This window comes from Dermacentor andersoni, chromosome 8 (genome assembly GCF_023375885.2).
Source record: "Dermacentor andersoni chromosome 8, qqDerAnde1_hic_scaffold, whole genome shotgun sequence".
In the NCBI taxonomy this organism is placed as follows: Eukaryota; Metazoa; Arthropoda; class Arachnida; order Ixodida; family Ixodidae; genus Dermacentor; species Dermacentor andersoni.
Genome location: NC_092821.1, coordinates 131,546,406 through 131,559,534, shown reverse-complemented (window position 1 = coordinate 131,559,534; position 13,129 = coordinate 131,546,406). Strand labels below are relative to the sequence as shown.

The following is a 13,129-nucleotide window of genomic DNA, read 5'->3' as shown; positions in this document are numbered from 1 at the left end:
CACCGAGGTCAACGACCCGCCCACTCCCGGAAGTTTCTGTACTAGCATTGATCTCCGCTGATCTTGAAGCCATGGTCCTTTGTAACCGGCGGCTGGTTGGAGCGTGGGTGGAAAAGCAACAGAATCGCCCCTCAAGTGTGAAGCAGACAGCGCAGCAGACAGCACAGCAGACAGCGCAAGTGAGAAAACGAGCAAATCTTCTCACCACAAAATAAATCTGGGAATCGCTTGCGAGGCTGTTGATTTCGTTTTTTGGCTATCTAGGCTTTGTCAGAGGATGGGCCAGGGGCCGTTTTACTGATGCCATCTTAATCTAGTTCTAGCTTTCTTTGTTCAACGTCGACGCTCAGTCACGCATCGTATCGAAGTAACCATATCACGAGAGGGAAATTGGTGGGATGCGTAGTGGTGCGGCTATCGTCGCGGTCATCGTATCTAAGGGCACGCCTTCGGCCCTGAAGCGAAGTTCGCTTCTTGGGTGTCGTCCGATCTGACCTCAGATACCATAACGCCCAATACTGACACATGTACAATTAAAGGATATTGATAGTAAAATATTTTTGCGCGCACAATTGACAAGGACACAGTGAAGGGGGACACACTTGTCCTTGTCAATTGTGCGCGCAAAAATATTTTACTATGAATACGTACCAACTCGCCCAACTATCAGTTCTGCTAAAGGATATTGAGGTCAGTTCCCCGCTTTGGCTCCACGAAAAGAACTGTAATATGGTTTCATACATCTGTTCCAGAGGAAAAATATATTTCACTGCTCAAATTCAAGTGATATGGATTCCTCCCATCTGTAAAGGAAGTGCATTTGCTCGTCTAAAGGTGCAAGAACTTCCCTGAAAGCCGTTTGCCTGACGTAGCATGAAGGGTAAATCATCTACATAACGCTAACAGTGGCGAAGGCGCTACTAACGTTGTAATTGATTGTCGTAATGAAAACTACACGTGGCTCTTAAGTTAATGCGCACAATGCATCACGTACGCATTGCGCTCTCTAGCTTTGTTGCCCTACTTCTGGAGTATAGCATATTAGTTCGCATCAGTATATCAATCAATGATGTCAACAAAACAGAAAGAAAGCTAATGAATTATTATTCTTCTGGCACAGAAAATCCTGGCATGGAAGCTCAGTTTGGGGAACGATGATATATGTCGCCTGGAAATAAATCATGGTATCCAATTTCATTTTTTTATTTCTAGCGCAATAAAATGCAACATAAACGTTTATAATCTCTTATCCAACGTAAAAAAGAGAATGAAGAATAAATTTCAACACTCACCTTCTGGTAGAATGTCATGTCCGCGAGTAGCAATCAGGTCTCTCCAGTGGTCCACCACACACCCAGAGGCAGCGCGAGTGACCGACCGGTGCCAATCAGGCCGACGTCATGGCGTATAGTCACGTGGCCTGCATGCTCTTCCGGCTCCGATAGTCCCCCTTTCCGTGGTGTTGGGAGAGGAGCCCATCTGCAGATTTCCTTTTTAGCTATGTATCTAAAGTCGCCTCCTAGACCTTGTCGAGTGCTGATGTATTTGTCACGGGCGATGACTCACCGCGCAGGCAACTAGACAACTGAACGCCAGGAATGTTTCGCAGACATGTCGTCGAGTGCAGCCGACAAAACTCGGAGACGCGTCGAACACACATACTGGCACTGAACAAAGAGTGTTCGAAGTGGAAATGAAGACACGCGTAGCATAACTAGCGCCAGTCATTCCAAGAAATGACCGCACCATGGAGCCGGCCTCTGCTAACTACCAAATAAAGAAAAATGAAGATTCCTACACGCCGAAAGAAAAACACGTGTAAGGTGGTCGGAAAAATATAAATAATTGCACTGATCCAACGCACTGCGGGAATCGGTGTCATGTTATTCGAATATATTTTCAGAATCAATGTTAGTCTGTAGATACCCTGCTATCCAGCATTATTTGGAGCTGCGCCAAGCGTTACCGGGTGAACTAATGCGTTTGTGTAGATTGATTAGTTGTTTGTGCGATGCCAGCGCTCCTGTGTGAGAAAAAGGCAGTACGCCGACGACAGCCTTGAAGACGATGGCTTCAATTTTACTGGGGCCCTCTGGACACCTGCCGATCGTTGGGCTCTACACAGGTACTAAACCGGGCTTCCGCAAGAAAAACATGAATTGTGACGCGATCTGCGACTAAGTGTTATACAATCGCAATTGCACTATAGGTAATGTCATGTGGCCTATGTGAGTACGACGACGACATTGTTACCGCGTCGAAGAAATGTCGAGGCATGATTAACATGGGCCGTTAATGAACTACGAGCACCGTTGCACTGTTTCTACGTAGCGCTGCCTTCTACGGTTAAAGTACTGGGGAACGTGGTCCGATCCCGAATATATGACGTCATACGCAGCGTCCCAAAGCACGAGCTCTGACGAGGAAAGGAGTCCAGAAATTGGCACGGGACGCGGGCGCCAAGTGCGTCGCAAGTGTGCAATAAATTTCATTAAAATTGGCCCAAGGGTTATCGGAGGAAAGCACTTCTGTGTTTCACGTGTATTTGAATAGGCGGCATCAGAACTGGGCGCGACCTAGAACTTAACTAAACACCTCCCATTATTAGTCATTAACCTTAACTACGACACTGAGAGGGCTTTGGAATTTTCGTCGACACATGTGGTGCGTATGCTAACCATGGTGGGGGTGGGTCGGGCGGATGTTGCGTATTCCTACAAGGAAGCTTTGGCTACAGGTCGTTGAGACTGCGCAGGGATGCGTAAGGGCTACGCTTTAGTCGTGACTTTCTACTTGGAGTGTTCGTTTTATATGTCTGGCGTCTGACCCGGATAAAAAAAATCGACTACGTTCGTGCTTGTCCAAAGAAAGAAAGAAAAAAAAAGAGAGAATTCCGCTGTCAGCGCATTGCCATGGCTGTCACCAGAACATCGGCCAGAAAGAAGGCACGGTGAAACGAGGTGGGAACATAATTGAAGAAAACCCAAAGCGGGGAGCAAAATAGTACAGAGAGCCTGTTTTGTGTAATGGCAATATTCACACTAGTGAAAATAGGGGCAGTTTGCTCGGAAATTTCGCCTCCTTCACAGGGGACACACTGCTTCCTTGCACGCCGCGTCATGTGGGGGCGGGGCGAGGAGTCAGAGCATGCACATGCATTCCAGGTGCGCGGCAGAGAGGATAGGTGACGCGATAAACTCGTTTGGACCTTTGCACTGAGTCGAATGCGCTCAATGCCCTCTAGAGATCCCTGGCGTCGCCTCACTGTACACTTGATGGAGTAGTTAACCGTGACCCCCCCCCCCCCCCCCCCAGAAAATTGGAGCAGAATTCTTGGCACTATAGACCTTTTCATCGGGCGAGGAGAATAGGGCGCGCGGCGAGCCTTTCCTCCTCTCTTACTTCTGCGATCCCGCGCGGCGCTGCTTAAAAGTATTGCTACCGCGTGCTGCGGAACGATTTCAGAATGTTTTAGACCGTACTTTGTGAAATTTACGCCATGTCCGTTAATATAAAGTCGTCAGGGATGCCTTTCGGTGCATGGGTAACTACAGTAGGCACAAATATGTGTTGGGGGCGCAAAAATGTGACGCGCATAATCAGCCGCGCTGTACGCGCATTGTCAGTCGCGGTGTGTCTATATGTTGTGAACTATTTTGCTTATATCGATTTCAATTCAACAAAGAAAACCAGTGTCTCTGTGTTACCAGCATTAACTGGTAAATCAGCTCACTGTCTGATAGCTTGGCGTAGGGAGTAAAACACAAAACATAAGAGCGCATTATCGTGCACGGCCAGCCTGAGGCAACTACGAAACATCTAAGCGGCAGGCGCTATCAAATATTTGTGATACACTGGCATCATTCTCACGCATTTCAAGTCTAGTAGGTTTGAAATTACTATGACTTCTTGCATGAGGCCTACGGCGCTGCTCAACACAGCGATCACTGCGGTTGGTGAACCAGCATGATACACATATAAGCTGTGTGCTTTGGAATTGTCTTTTTGGCTTTTATACAGCATTAATATATGAGAGGGTTCGTATAAAAAGAATGTGATGGCTATTTTTGAGGACAAAATTTTCGTAATACGTGTGAGTGCGTCGTAGAGAACGGAAAGAACACAATCGCAAAAAAAATTCGATTATCATCCTTTTTCTCAAAAAAGCAAGAGTAAACGGGCTAACGCCGCAATACGATCTCACATAGTCATGCCACACTACGTTTATTATTATGACCACTGATATATATAACGATATATAACCTTTGATGCCTTATGCTTGGGCCATGCGCTATTTAGAACAAAGATATCGGTAATCCAGCACCTACCACTGCTTAGGACGCTCGGGCAGTTCGTAAACGGTCGCTTTGCTGAACACGCTTAATTCAGACTGTAAGGCATGTGGCTATTACTAGCCCAAACTATTTTATGAATTGGTGGAAACCTAATCCATCGAACCAAGTATAGTCACGCAATGTAACCTCCAGCGAACAGTTTGGACGCTTGTGAAAGTATAACAGCACAGCTCCTATCGTAGCAGAACGGTACCCACGCTGTTTTGATCGTCGCGTATGTTTCATTTCTCCTAAACCGCAGCTCAGAACTGGTGGATAATACTGCAATAAGGTCACATCAGGGGATAGAACATTCAGAAATACACAATTCATCTCCGAGGCTGATTGTGGGCTCAAATATGTGCGCGCACACATCGCGCTACGTGCTCCGTCCACCTCAGCGCCAGCAGAAAGTCCGGCCATACCGACTTAACCCACTTCAGTACGTCTAAAAGAGCCATTTAGCGCGTAGAAGACGCACGCCATGCTAAATAGATCATGCGAGCGCGAAAAACAAACACCAGATACTATCGCCGAACGTATACCTGCAAGGTAAAACGGAACGCTCGCCCAAGTCAGTATGCCGACTGCCCATAGATGGCGCCACTGCGTAGCAATATGGTGGCACCAAGGAGGATATATAAAAATTGCTGGAGTGGAGAGAGCGCGCTCCGACTGAAGCCTCCGTCCGCCATCTTACCAGAGGCAGAAAGCGCGCTCGGCGCCGGCGGCACCGGCTCTCGCTGCTGTTTTCGTGAGTTGGTATGCAGTGCAATTTGATGTGAGGGGCATGTAAACACCATCGATTTGATTATGGTTGCCTCTTGCGTTGCCTACGGATGTGCGAACAGGCTGAAGAAGCGTTGTGGCCTCACGTTTCACCTGTAAGTACACGAGAACACGTTCATTGAGCCACTACGCTCGCGTTGCCGATGGATGTCAACTGATAAGTTGTGTGTGTGTGCGCAACGACTAATAGTCCTGGAATTGCCGACAGGTTTCCAAAAGATCCGGAGCTGCGGAGCCTGTGGGAGGGGGCTGTTCGCCGTGAAAGGTGGCATGCGAAAGATGGAGATCGCCTTTGCTGTGTGCATTTCGCGCCGGAGTGCTTCGACCGCACCGGACAGACAACACGACTGCGTGCGGGTAGTGTTCCTTCTGTGTTCCCTGCGTTTCCGGAGCATCTACAGAAGCCCGTGAGTATGTTAGAACGTCGCGCGATGTATTTGTGGCGGTCTCGTTTTCGTTGAGAAGAAGTGACCGTGATAAGTCGGATAAAAATCAACACTGTGTGCCCTGCCAGCTGCAAAAGCGAGAAATGCGACTGAGTTTCTCGAGCTCATTAGACCGCGGATGTCGTTTTCAACTAATGTCATTAAATTTACCATTGTCACAGCTAATATTACCTTTGAATGACATTCTATGAAAATTACACCAAATTTGCCGTCTGGCAGGGTCGCCTCAGCTAAGCTGTAACCATGACATTGGATAGAGACCGCTATTGCGCCTAGATTTTGCACAGCTTCAATTTTTTTTTTCATTTTCATAGGATAAAAAGTACGAAAACTGCTACTCATAACCGTAGGCTGCAGATGCGGCTCCAGTCTGCAAATCTGTTCAGTAAGCGCGCGTCGGTGGTGACGTAAAGAGATTAATTAATATGCAAGCTCAGATGCTAAACAAAATAAACAGGCTAATGATTTGAAAAGATGCTTAAGCAAAATTTGAAAATAACATACATCCACCTTTATGAAGCAGTAAGTTTTGGTAGCAAACGAGGCATAGCTTTACTACTGCTCTTATTTTTCTCTGACTTGAGACTCATATCAGATGTACATATGGCGTCTATTTCAGGTGAAATGGAAGCGTCCAGGCCGCAAGCATGAAGACTGGTTCCAGAAACTGGAGGACCACATCCTTGATCTTGATCCACTTGATAACCACATTTATATTTTTTGCAAGAAAATCGCTGAAGAATATATAAAAGTGAGAATACACCACATGACGAAAGAACGAAACTGTGAACTGATCAAAAACAAAGTGAGACCACTTTTGTCGAGGGTGATTATTTTCAATCACCAGTAGGGTGTTTGTCATGGTGTTCTTGACTCTAAGTGAGACTTTCTCCTTAATATCTGCTCATTTGAACTTCCTTCTGCGTATCAGTTGGCTGCTGGTTGATGGTAAATAAACGACTACAACTAGAACCACAGATTTGCATTCCTTTCTAAATGGGAGCAGCTGCATCAGCAAAGCGAAAAAGCGCGAGCGCAGCTGCATTACGCTTTTCTCCTTAATATTTGTACAGTTACACTGCCTTTTACATGCCAGTTCTGCTAGCTGATGGAAAATAAATGGATATAACTAGAACCACTCGTTTTTGTTGCTCTGTAAATGCGAGCAACGTCATCCGCAGCGCGGAAAAGCATAAGCGCGGCAGTGCTAAGCTTTTCTGCTTAATATTTGAACTGGCAAACTGCCTTGTACATGCCAGTTTCCCTCTGGTTGAAGAAAAATAGACGTTTAATACTAGAACCGCTCGTTAGCGTTGCTTTGTAAACGCGAAAAAGCGCGGCTGCGCTATGCTTTTCTCCTTAATATTTCCGCAGTTAAATAGCCTTCTTCACGCCAGTTGGCTGCTACAGTTGATGGGAGATAACCGTTTACAACCAGAAGCACTTGTTTTCATTGGTTTCTGAATGCTAGCGCCTTCATGAGCAGCGCGAAAAAGTAGAAGCGCGGACAGGCGCGGTTGCGCCGTTGCCTTTTGCCTCTGGTAAGATGGCCGCCGGCCGTTCGGCGCGGCTTCACCCTTGCCCATAGGCGCGTATAGGCGGCTTCCACTCCAGCAAGTTTTATATATCCTCCTTGGGTGGCACCCATGAAAAAACGGTGTAAAAACAAGAACGGCACCGCCGAGCGGCGCTGTCGCGCGGGCGTAAGAGCGCCGCATGCGGGGCAAAATTCAACTAGCGGGTGTACGCCTCTCCCATCTCTCGTTCACGCCTCCTTGATTGCCTCTTGCACTGCGCGTGTTTGGGCACGTTTCGTACCGCGCGCGGTGTGTGCCTACGTGGACGTTTTATTTGAAGGACAATGTACACGCTTCTATTTTCCTTTAGTTTGACGATTATTTTCATGGCTGCAATGCGGTGAAAGGGCAGCGTCTGCCTAGCCATGTAAGCGACACTGAGCAGGTAATTGGAAACGACATCGTATGTGACGCCGGAAAAAATCGTCGCACATACGATGCGTGTTAGCTAATGTCATTTTTTGCAGTTTCCCACAATATGTTAGATACAAATCCGTGTTGTCTCTGTTGGTGACAACGGACTTCCATCGACACTGTGCGGAAATAAAATATATCACCGCATAGCACAAACACGACATGCACACACAACTTTACTAGTACGTCCCCTACTATATATAATAGAGGCAGCAATGTAAATAGCTTGGCCATTTTTTAACAGTGCTCAACAGACGGAAGTTGAAATTATTTGCAATCACTTCAGCAATGCCCGCGCGACCGAGACGCGGGCGTCTATCGTCCAGTGGTATTTCAGTCTTGGATGGAAATTACCTCCTCATCTGATTAAGAAGTGTGTGGGATTGGGCTTGTTGGTAAAACATGCTTTAAAGTTTGAAAAAATAGCGCAAACACAGCAAAGAGGAGAGAAGAGGGAACGAAGCGCTTATTTCCAACAGTTTATTTTCTTTTCAGAAAGCATAGCAATTTTATATCCACACATTGGCATGCCAACCTTGCGCAGAACACCGTGACAAAGCTATACAAAATTCAACGTGACATCGACAGTCCGAGGTATCTGACCTCCTTGTCAGTTAGCGCGACAAAACGGGTGCTGACCCACCCATCTTTGAAACAGAATTTTTCCCGCTTCGATTATCTCCCGCGTGACACGATCACTGTGTTTTGCAATGATGCTACATTTTTTTTGTATCTTGGCTTACATCCGCACGTGCAGCAGTGGGCAGAAAGCCAACCCTGTTTAAAGCTGTCAACATTGTACATGTGCTCTTTCACTCTTTCATTAATGCAGTGGCCCGTCTGTCCGACGTAATATTTACCACAAGAAAGGGGGATCCGATACGCTTCTGTCCTCTCTGCTGTCCTTCCGCTGTTTTTTAAAACTTTAAAGCTTCTCATCTGGCAACATGCCTCTCCCGTCACGATAGAGGGCCTGCGCAGTACCGGGTATAAGTGCCAGTCTGTCACTAGCCGGTTCGGAGTCGACATCGCGGGAAGGATGCCACGTTTACGGCCTTTGCTCTTTCAGGTTGGTCATTTGAATAATGCTTCTTGTGTAAGAGGTAGCGACCATGCGGTGCCGTGCCCGCCAGAGCTTAGGGATTCATTGCAGCGGGTCTTGTGTTGTGCGTATGTATGTAGTACCATGCGCGAACTTTTATTCATGCTAGCGGGTGCTGCGGAGTCGAATCTTGGTCCTACGAATGTCGGAGGCCGACGCATTAGCTCTTGCCCTTAGTGAAATACGTGATCTCGAGAAAAGTGGCGAAGCTTTACTTTCTAAACATGGTTCCGCCGAGATCGAAATTAAACGGCTGAAGCGCAAAGTAGAAATGCTTGACAAAGCCGATGTTGCACGTCTTGCAGACGGGGCTGCTGCGGATACTGACGCCCTTCGTGTCATGTCTGACAAATTGAAAGCGGCTGACAACGAAATTAGAAGTTTAAGTACCGAGCTGAATTCCCTGGAAGAATCCAATGCTTCTTTGTCTGTGACCGCACTATGGTTCGGTTGATGTTCTGCGTGATGTGACGAACCAGCTGTCCAAAATTACGAATAGATGCGATGATGCGTCACAGAGGTTGCATCGCTCTAACCTTCTTTTTTGGCCTAGATGATCACCCCAAGGGGTTCCCATCACCTCGGCATTTCCGTAACAAGTTCGCAATTAGAGCGAGTGCACAGGCTGGACAGATTTATCAAGGATAAATATAGGCCTGTCATTGCCAAGTTTACCTTTTTCAAGGACAAAGAAAAAATTTTGTCAAATGCACGTAAGCTTAAGGGGTCCACTTTTTTGCATACGCGAAGGTTTTTTTACGAAAACGCGACAAGCGCGCCGCAAGCTTCTGGCATACGATAAGGCCCAAAATAAACCGTTCAAGCTATCCGTGGATAAGCTTCACATTGATACTAATACCTAGGTTTTTGATCATTCTAGCAACGTAGTTGGGCTGTCTACGAGATAGCTGGAGGCTAACACGCGTAAGCGGAGCCGTTTAAAGTCTCCATCCTTATCTGTCTTTTCGTAACATTCCAAGTCTACTGCCCAAGAGGGAGGAGTTGTGTTATTTAGATAATAGTGATGCTGACATATTAATGCTGTCGGAGACCTGGCTCTATCCAGACGTAACTAATGAACTCTTCTGAGACAAGGGCAACTGTAACATATATCGGTGTGGCCGTGTTGGCAAAAGAGGAGACGGCGTGTTCTAAAAGTGGTGAAAAACGCAGTGTGCTGTTAAACCATGCTGTTAAAAGCGTGTCTGTTAGAAACCGTGCTGTTAGAGGAGGAGTATATAGGCGTGTTATTAGCGGTGAAAAAGACACTCTTATCGTTTCCCCTCGATTATAACCCTACAGTAGCAATAACTTACTTGAGCTGTAGGCATCACATCTCACGCTAAAATCCTTTTAGGATCATGTTATCGCCCACCGGGCGCGGACTCTTCTTTTTCTAGGGAACTACGCGATAACATATGGCGAGCTACACAACTATATTCAGCTGACATAATATACCTTATTGGCAATTTCAATTGTCCGCTCATTGATTGATCTTCCATGTCTACCGCATGTCGCGCCTCATCAGTTTTTCTCGATTTGCCTCTTCACTACAACTGAACACAAGTTGTTAACCAGTTCACCCGCGGTACCAACATATTCGACCTGGTTTTAAGGACTGCACGAGAGACTACTCCTCCGATTTCTTGCATAGGATTTAGCGACCACAAACTTCTTAATTTTATAATTATTCTACATTTAACTTTTACAGGTTCAGTGGCTAAAACTATTCAGGATTTAACCGTGGTAATTACTATAGACTCGGCATCGAGCTAGAACATTTTTATAATGAACCATTTCTGCCGTCGTCTGCCTCACGGACCGCGAATGAGAATTGGGGTATTTATGAGCAACAAATATCGAAATAGTTGACAAGTATGTCCCTATAATCTCTAAATCCAACGATAAAACTGACCTTTAGTTTACTAAACTTCGAACATTACGAAATAAAAAAACGTTTCTACAATACTGCGAAATGTAAGAATTCGGCATCCTACTGTGATAAATACAAGAATTGCTTACCAGTTTACTGTAAAGCATTAAGCGCAGCCAAGAAGAAACATTAGCAGGACTTACCCTCACTTATTCGAAAATCCTGAAAAAAGTCTAGCAAAATAAGGCTAGTAGTCGCATTACAATACACAATTCAAAACAATTTCTGATGATTCTGCGGTTGCTTTCAATGCATCTTTTGACTCTGTTTTCACACAGGAATATTGTTCCGATGTGTCATTTGTTCCTGAACAACCTTTCCCTTTCGTGGCTCCAATCACCACCACTGCCAAAGTCACGAATCAGCTTCTACTTCATTTGGCATTGATCACATCAACTGTCCCTTAACGCCTCCAAATACAAGTTAATCTCGTTGAGTCGAAAGCGCACTGACTCAGTGTTTCGCTATTGGTTTAATAATACCGTAGTTTTGACTGCCCCATCGTACCGATATCTCGGCGTTTACCTTTAATCGAACTTATCCTGGACAACGCCTGTAGCAAATGTCTCCCACAAAGCTTCTCAATCCCGGCTACCGGCGTAGAAACTTGCGTAGCCCATGACTAGAATACGCTTCATCCACATGGCCACCATATCAAGATTATCTAATCCGTATATTGGAAGCCTTTCAGAATAGGACAGCTAGAATCACCTCTGGCAACTACGACTATGATTCGAGCATTACCCGAATACATCAGCGTATCCCGTTCATACGGCTTTAAGAAAACATCAACCTTTTCATAAACGTTGCCTTCAGCATTATCGACGCTGCCGTCAGTATTTCAAAAAAATTTTCGACACCATTGGAGTGCGCAACTGCCCAAAATAACGCGCCTCCATAGAATGCTGCGGCCCGTACACGGGAGCCCAGGAGCAAAAGCGTGCCGTGCGCAGCCGGCGGGCGAGGAGGATAGAGGAGGAAAGTGCCGAGGGAATAGTGTCGCTACTTCGAAATTATAAAGGGGTTTTATGTGCATTGCGAAAAAGCCTGAAACGATTTTGTCGATATTGCACAAACGTACTTAGTCGTTATGATAGGTCCTTGTGATCATTAAGAGGAAGCTTTAGCTCGGGCCCAACTCCGACGCGGCCTATTCAAATACATGTAAAACGCAAAAACGTATTTCTGGGATAACCGCTGGACCAATTTTAATGAAATTTGTTGGATTTGAGCGATAAAGTTAAATTCTAGTGACTGTTGGAAGCGGTATTTCGATTTACGGCCTGAATTTTGTTGAAGATATATTCAAATATTCGACGGTTTGAAAAAAAAAATAGAAGCGTGAAGTTTAGAAATTCATAGTTCTGCATCACGAACAGATATCGCGGTTCTGTAAACGGCATCCATTAGATCATTCAAAGCGGACAAATTCCATACGTCATTTTATATCTTACGTGAATTTATTACGTCGTTTCTAAGGGTTCTGCAGACGCTGTATTTCCATATTGCTGAATTTTTTTATGTTCATGTGTGACATATCAATTTTGTGCGCTTTAGATGTACTGTTAGGTGCAATTCGCGGAAGTCCATTATCATTTTTTTGTCGAGCTACATGGTTATAAACTTGATAGTTTCATTTTTTGAAAAGGTTTGATCTTTACAAATTTTTATTCAAATATTGACAACCTAAATCAAAAATCTGGTGCAGTGGTTGCCAAGAAAAACGAATTCTCCTTTTACATGTATTTAGAGCACCCGCGCTAAAGCTTCCTCTTAAGAGACGAGTTTAACTGTTCCGCGTAGAGCGTGTAATTTTGTTATAAGGTCTGTGGGAGATACGGGGTTCTCCTCCTCCGTACTCTTGGGGACAAAGGAACGACAACACATTAGTGCAAACAGTCACAAGGGCATTTATTGCACCTTTCATAGATCAATGCCTGCTAGCCGAGTTCCTATCCCCAAAACATGCCGATAGGCGCGCGACAAATCTAGAAGTCCGACTCACCGCGTCCTCGCGAGCGAATATGTTCGCTCCATGCTGGATCCCAACGCCTGGTCGTTCGCGTGTATAGTCACGCGAATCGTGGCGCGTTCCAAGGCGGCCACGCGAGGCGGTCTCGCAGATGCATCGGTCGCCGCGCGCTCGCGGGAGACGTCCTCCGCCGCGCGCCGACCCGCCGGGAAAAAGGGTCGCTCCACCCGCGGCACGGCACGTCCATGCTGCTTGCTGTCTCCAACCCCAGAGAGCGCGCCTTGTCTCTCCCGCCGAGGGTAACCCCGCAGCCGCGCAACACTAGCGCAATCTCTCGGACTGCGCCTGTACCACTCGGACCGCCGCGTGTGCGGCGAAGCCGCACTACAGGAGACGCGCTATGCGGGAAATACATCAGGGGAGGCGCGAGGGTCGCGCAACCCCACAGGTCTTACAAATGCACATCTACCAATCGGGGCGGAGCCGCTACCCCGTTTTCAGCCGCCCCACATCAACTGACGCGTGTAGCCCATCTGACGTCAGCAGGGCGAGTAATCCGATT

At 46.4% G+C, this 13,129-nt stretch overlaps 1 long non-coding RNA gene across 2 annotated transcripts; it reads left to right on the top strand.

The window, feature by feature from the left end:
• The first annotated feature begins 4,956 nt into the window (after window positions 1–4,956).
• On the top strand, window positions 4,957–6,546 carry LOC129383261 (uncharacterized). 2 transcript variants are annotated; one of them, XR_008611139.2, is made up of 3 exons: window positions 4,957–5,218; window positions 5,332–5,530; window positions 6,189–6,546. It is a non-coding gene; the product is annotated as an uncharacterized lncRNA (long non-coding RNA). The 2 variants fall into 2 exon arrangements; XR_008611138.2 differs by having other exon boundaries at window positions 4,957–5,530.
• The last annotated feature ends 6,583 nt before the right edge of the window (window positions 6,547–13,129 follow it).